Source organism: Pantherophis guttatus, chromosome 5 (assembly GCF_059756535.1).
Source record: "Pantherophis guttatus breed Tessera chromosome 5, ASM5975653v1, whole genome shotgun sequence".
Classification (NCBI taxonomy): Eukaryota; Metazoa; Chordata; class Lepidosauria; order Squamata; family Colubridae; genus Pantherophis; species Pantherophis guttatus.
In genome coordinates, this window is record NC_142067.1 from 119,178,050 (window position 1) to 119,184,222 (window position 6,173).

Here is a 6,173-nt window from a genome sequence, read left to right on the forward strand (position 1 = left end):
ACCCCAATGATGCCCTTGAAGTGATATCCCGGTGCCTGGAGGCTGTACGGATCTGGATGGGGAGAAACAGACTCAGGCTCAACCCATCCAAGACCGAGTGGCTGTGGTTTCCGACATCCCGATATAGTCAGTTGGTGCCATCACTGGCTATTGGAGGCGAGTCGTTGGCCCTCATGGAGAGGGTCCGCAACTTGGATGTCCTCCTGGACTCACAGCTGTCTTTAGAAGGGCATCTGATGGCTGTGGCCAGGAGGGCATTTTATCAGATTAGCCTGATTCATCAGTTGTGTCCCTTTTTGAAACGGGACTCGTTAAATATGGTCACTCATGCCCTCGTCACTTCCCACCTGGACTACTGCAATGCTCTCTACATGGGGCTCCCCTTGAGCACCCGGAGGCTCCAGCTGGTCCAGAATGCGGCCGCGCGGGTGGTTATGGGAGCGATGTGGCACTTCCATGTGACCCCCCTCCTGCGCGAGCTGCACTGGCTCCCGGTGGTCTTCCGGGTGCGCTTCAAGGTTTTGGTTACCACCTTTAGAGCGCTCCATGGCCTAGGACCGGGGTATTTACAAGACCGCCTTCTGCCACCAGTAGCCTCTCACTGACCAGTATGCTCCCATAGAGAGGGGCTTTTTAGGGTGCCATCGGTCAAACAGTGTTGACTGGCGGCCCCCAGGGGGAGAGCCTTCTCTGTGGGAGCACCTGCCATCTGGAATGAGCTCCCCCCAGATTTACGGAGGATCACTGATCTGCGCGCTTTCCGCTGTGCCCTTAAAACATTCCTATTCCAGCAGGCCGGCCTGGCCTAGCCTCTTTTTTAAATTGTTTTTAAATTTTTTAAATTTTAAATTTGTCTTATAAAATTGGGGTTTTTAAATTTTGTTTTCTGGGCCAAATTTTTAAATTGTATTTTAATGATTTTTTAATATTTATATTATATGTATTTTATCTTTTGGCTGTTCACCACCCTGAGTCCTTCGGGAGTAGGGCGGTATATAAATTCAAATAATAATAATAATAATAATAATAATAATAATAATAATAATAATAATAATAATAATAATAATAATAATAATAATAATAATAATAATAATAATAATAATAGTAATAAACAAGTTTGAACTTCTAAAAGCAAATCAAAGGTTACTATGAGACTTGACTAAAAGTCAAGAGCTATTTTTTCCAATAGAGACGTGAGGTATTGACCTGCTGGAATGGAAAGGATGTAAAATCTGTCCTTATTCTTTTTATTTTGGTACATTATTGGTTGGTTGAATGTTTCTGCAAGACACTATGTCACTGGTGGGGAAATGGCCAAATTGTATGATACAGCCAATAAACCACAACAGAATTGGCTCAGTAATACATGTGTAGAAATAGAATAAAATGAGACTTGCTCTACTGAAAGAGTTTCTGTAATTCCATGTACCACTGATAGATTCATCCTTGTTCCAATCCTGCCTCAGATTAAACTGCAAGGGTCATCCAATGGGAGTCTATGCAGTGATAAGAGAGAGAGAGAGAGAGGGAGAGAGAGAGAGAGAGAGAGAGAGAGAGAGAGAGAGAGTATCTTAGCCAAGAAGCCAAGGAAAAAGATATAGTGATGTAATTATGATTGGTTAAGCTTGTTTTGTGACTGTCTTGGAACCAAAGAAATTTGTGGGAGCAATGGGAACAGTACTAAGACATTTCCTGTTCCCAAGCCATCCTTCCTGAATTTTCCTACCTCCCTACCTTGGAGTACAAAGTGGTCTCTGGAACATTATATTCTCCAGCCACAAAACTGGCCTCTTGCTCCTGTCTGATGGAGATCCCTTATTCCATTGTTCTTACAACCTGAAAGATTCAATAGTTTTAGACATGAAATGGGAGCCATTTTGTTTTGCCTGGACTGCAACAGAACTTTAGCAGGCCAAATCTTGCCACTTTAGAATGAAGCTGGCCAGTCGTACTTATACATAAAAATCTGAAATATAACAATTTACCCGAGCTGCAGAGAAGGTACTTGACCAAGCTGTTTTCAGAGTGAAGATGTTGCATGTAGACTAATATTAAAATCTGCCTTTGTCGATGCTGCTAAACATTCCTGTAGATAAATTACCAACTTCTGCTTAATTTATAGACAATGATTAAGAATCTGAGGGTGGAAGGGAACATTTTCAGAATGTGCAAATACTTCTAATAGGTTATCTTTTTGGTAGGAAAGTGGAGATCTGTTCCTGTAAACATATGATACATAAAGAGCTTTCTTCTCTAATCCAAAGTGACAGAACTTCATTTAAACTTCCATTGGAAATTAATTGTGTAAATCATTGATGAGCTTACTTTATTAGTATCAACAAACATTTGGCCCATCCAACTGATTACTGAATTAATCAGATTGTTCTTAGCTATTAATTTATCCTGTCAGCTCTGCATTCTAGGCCTGAAGAAAATTCCACGTTGAACTACTCTCTCTCGTTGCATGTAATTTCCTCTCTTTCATTTTTTCCCCCTCAGGTCAGCTTTGAACCAAATATTTTTTTAAAAAAATGCCTTCTTCTGTACAGTCCATATTGAATTTAAAACAGCTTTAAGTGTTGCTTGTCTCTCTTCATAAGTAGAGAACATTAGTTGGGAGAGTTGGCTTGCTTCTCAGGCTGGAACTGCAGCCCATTGTTGGGTTCTCTAAGTTTAAGTCTCTGGCCATCAAGAAGATCCTTGGATGACCATATCCCTGAAGTTCTGAAGGTAAGACAAGCTAAGTTATCCTATAAACTACCCAGGGGTGGGCTTCAAAACTTTTAGCAAGGGGTTGTCTGCCTGGTTGTTGGGTGGGTGTGGCCATGGTGGGTGTGGCCTAGTTGGCCTCCTGCACCATGGTGGGGGGGCATTTTTGCCCTCCCCAGGCTCTGGAGGCTTTCCTTGAGCTTCTGGGGGTTAAAACGGCCTCCCCAAGCTCTGGAGGCCCTCTGGAGGCCCACTTCTGGCCTGAACTTCCAGTAGGCCCATTTTTTTCCCTCCCTGAGCCTCCGCGTGCACCCTGCACTTACCTGCATCCAAAATGGGCCGTGTGGGGACTCCTGGGAGGGGCAGGGTGGGGTAGGTGGGGCCAGCCAGGAGTGAGATTTGGGGGTTCTTCGAACTGCAAGAATCTTAGCTAGATGTTCTCCTGAACCCCTGCAAACCCCCAGCAGCCCTCACCTGAAACTATCCCTATTTTACCTTATAGTAGATTGCTGCTCTGGTGATACATCACTCAAAGAGGAAAGAGTATACGTTCTCCATTAAGGCTATGCAGAGGTGGGATTCACTTACCTTACCTACTGGTTCGCAAATGTGAGTGTGCATGCCTTGTCTGTGCATGCGCACAACCTTCTGTGCATGAGCAGTGCTCGCGTGTTACGTCAGGGCTAGTGGGCGGAGCGTCTCACAGTAGCCGCTACCGGTTCATGCGAACCGGAGACAACCGGCTGAATCCCACCGCTGAGGCTGTGTCTTTCTTTAACAAAGATACAGGCAGAGATCTCACTTAACACTGCTTACCAAAGCAATGTGGTTTCTGGTGTAAGAGTGAAACAGTCTTTTTGCGTTGCACTGCTTTTAATTCTCTCCATGGCAATAGCCTGGTTTTTCCATACAAAACCTGGGAAGTTTCTGCATTACAAAGTACCTTTTGAGGCACGTAGCAAAGCTTCTTGGTCTGGAAGAGGCACATCAGATCATCTTGGCCCCATTAAGCCTCTCCCTAAAGCCCATCAGTTTACCTCACATTTTCCCACTACATAATTTGTCTGTGCTAGAACCAATGGCAGCATGAAGAACTTTATGGAATCCAGTGGACAAAGTAAAGAATTATTTGCGTGAAAATTCAATAAACTATTCAAAAACTCATTCATTGCTGAAGGATACACACACACACAGACACACATTGTTGGTATTGAAGGTTATTCTGTACCTCAACGGCTGTGATCAATCAGATGAATATCTAATACATGTTTCTAAGCCGATAGTCCATTTACATTTATTCTTAGGCCTTCAAATGTCCCAATCATTTTCTGTATCTTTGTCTGGTTTCTACTATTCATTCAAGCATGGCATCCATTAAAAGAATGTTTTTGGATTGCATTCTTTAAAAATATTGCAAGATTTTTCTCCCAAACTCATCTCTGGTTCTTTCATTATCATTATTCGTTATTAAGAGCCGTGGTGGTTAGAATGCAATACTGCAGGCTACTTCTGCTGACTGCCGGCTGACTGCAGTTTGGCAGTTCGAATCTCACCAGGCTCAAGGTTGACTCAGCCTTCCATCCTTCCAAGGTCGGTAAAATGAGGACCCAGATTGTTGGGGGCAATAGGCTGACTCTGAAAACCGCTTAGAGAGGGCTGTAAAGCACTATGAAGCATCAATTCTCACTGGTTCGTAACATGCAGATATCACACACACAAGCAAACACACACACACACACACACACACACACACTCAGAAATCTTCATACTGTAAGAAATATGATGACCCTTGAGCCATACAATTCCAGTTTCCAGGTGAATAAAGGTAGTCCTTGGCTTATGACTGGTTGCTTAATGACCATTCAAAGTTACAACAGACCTCCCCAGAGTTATTGAAGGTCCCATTTTCAGAGTTACACTGGTTACACACCAGAGGTGGGTTTCAACAGGTTCTGACCAGTTCTGGAGAATTGGTAGTGGAAATTTTGAGTAGTTTGGAGAACCGGTAGTAAAAATTCTGACTGGACCTGCCCCCATCTATTGTCTGCCTCCCAAGTCCCAGCTGATCAAGAGGAAATGGGGATTTTGCAGTATCCTTCCCCTGGAGTGGGGTGGGAATGGAGATTTGACAGTATCCTTCCCCTACCACACCCACCAAGCCATGCCACGCCCACCAAGCCACACCCACAGAATCGGTAGTAAAAAAATTTTGAAACCGACCACTGCTACACACACTCACACACCGCAGTCACAGGATCATGAAACAGTCATAACTTTAATTTGATCGCATGATGTCTCAAGTTACGACCTTCAACGACCTATCACTCTAATTCTGGTCTCCGTTACTGAGGACTACCCGCATGGGCCAATGTTAGATTGTAGGTTATTGAAGAAATCACAGCTCGCCCATTTCCAAACCACTATAGTTGATATTTTTCCACCTCTCCAATCTGCCTGTAGCCACGCAAAAGTCTCGCTCCACATTCAGGAAGCCACTTAAACCATTAGGTGGTCCTTGCTAATCCTCCTTTTGGACAAAGACCCAAGAGAAGAACTGGGGCATTTTACTTCTGCTTTTTTTTTTTTTCCTTTTGCAGCTGGAGGAGCCCAAGGCTGTTAAAAAAAAAACAAAAAAAACAGCCTCTGAATCATTGCTAGTCCTCTCCTTAACAGAATACCCATGTGCGGATTTATCGGCAGACTTTCAGTTTGATAAACTGTTGGCATGTAAATATTTCCTTGAAGAAATTCCAGTCCAGCTGCTTCTGTTTACAACTCTATCAATGGTTAACACCACCGAATGTATTCTGCCAGGATCTCTGTTATAATTACAGCAGATGTAACTGTAGATTAATTATTTTTAAAAGAGGGAAGCTAAATAATAAATATTTTCTGGGCTTTGGAACAATGCCAGGGCCTGCATTCACTGTGGAATCCAACAATGGAGGTTCCTCCGCTTTCCTGAATTCATGCTTAGGTTTTATTTTCCTTTCAGAAAAAAAAAAAAGAAAGAAAGAAAAGAAATTGGCTGGATGAGATGTTCAGTGGGAAACAAGGGCTTAGCCAGAACTTTTATTTACATGGTCCCAAATTTCCTTTGTTCTGAACTCTTACGTCTCAATCAGGGAGGGTTCTAATTTTTTTTACTACCGGTTCTGTGGGCGTGGCTTATTTTGTGGGTGTGGCTTGGAGGTCATGTGACTGGGTGGGCGTGGCTAGCTGGTCAGAGTCATTTCTGGAAGGTCCTCGCACTTACGACCCGACTCATTTGTTTGCTTTTAACACTGATCAGCTGTAGGACGGCTCTTTGAAGCCCCGCGGCAAGAGTTTAAACAGTTTTTTTTCCCTCTAGTCATCAGCTGGGACTCAGGAGGCAGCAATAGATTGGGGGTGGGACCAAATAAAAGGTAAGAATAACGTGGGGGAGTGGGGGGGTGGGAGGGCGGGCAGGAGGGAGAACCGGT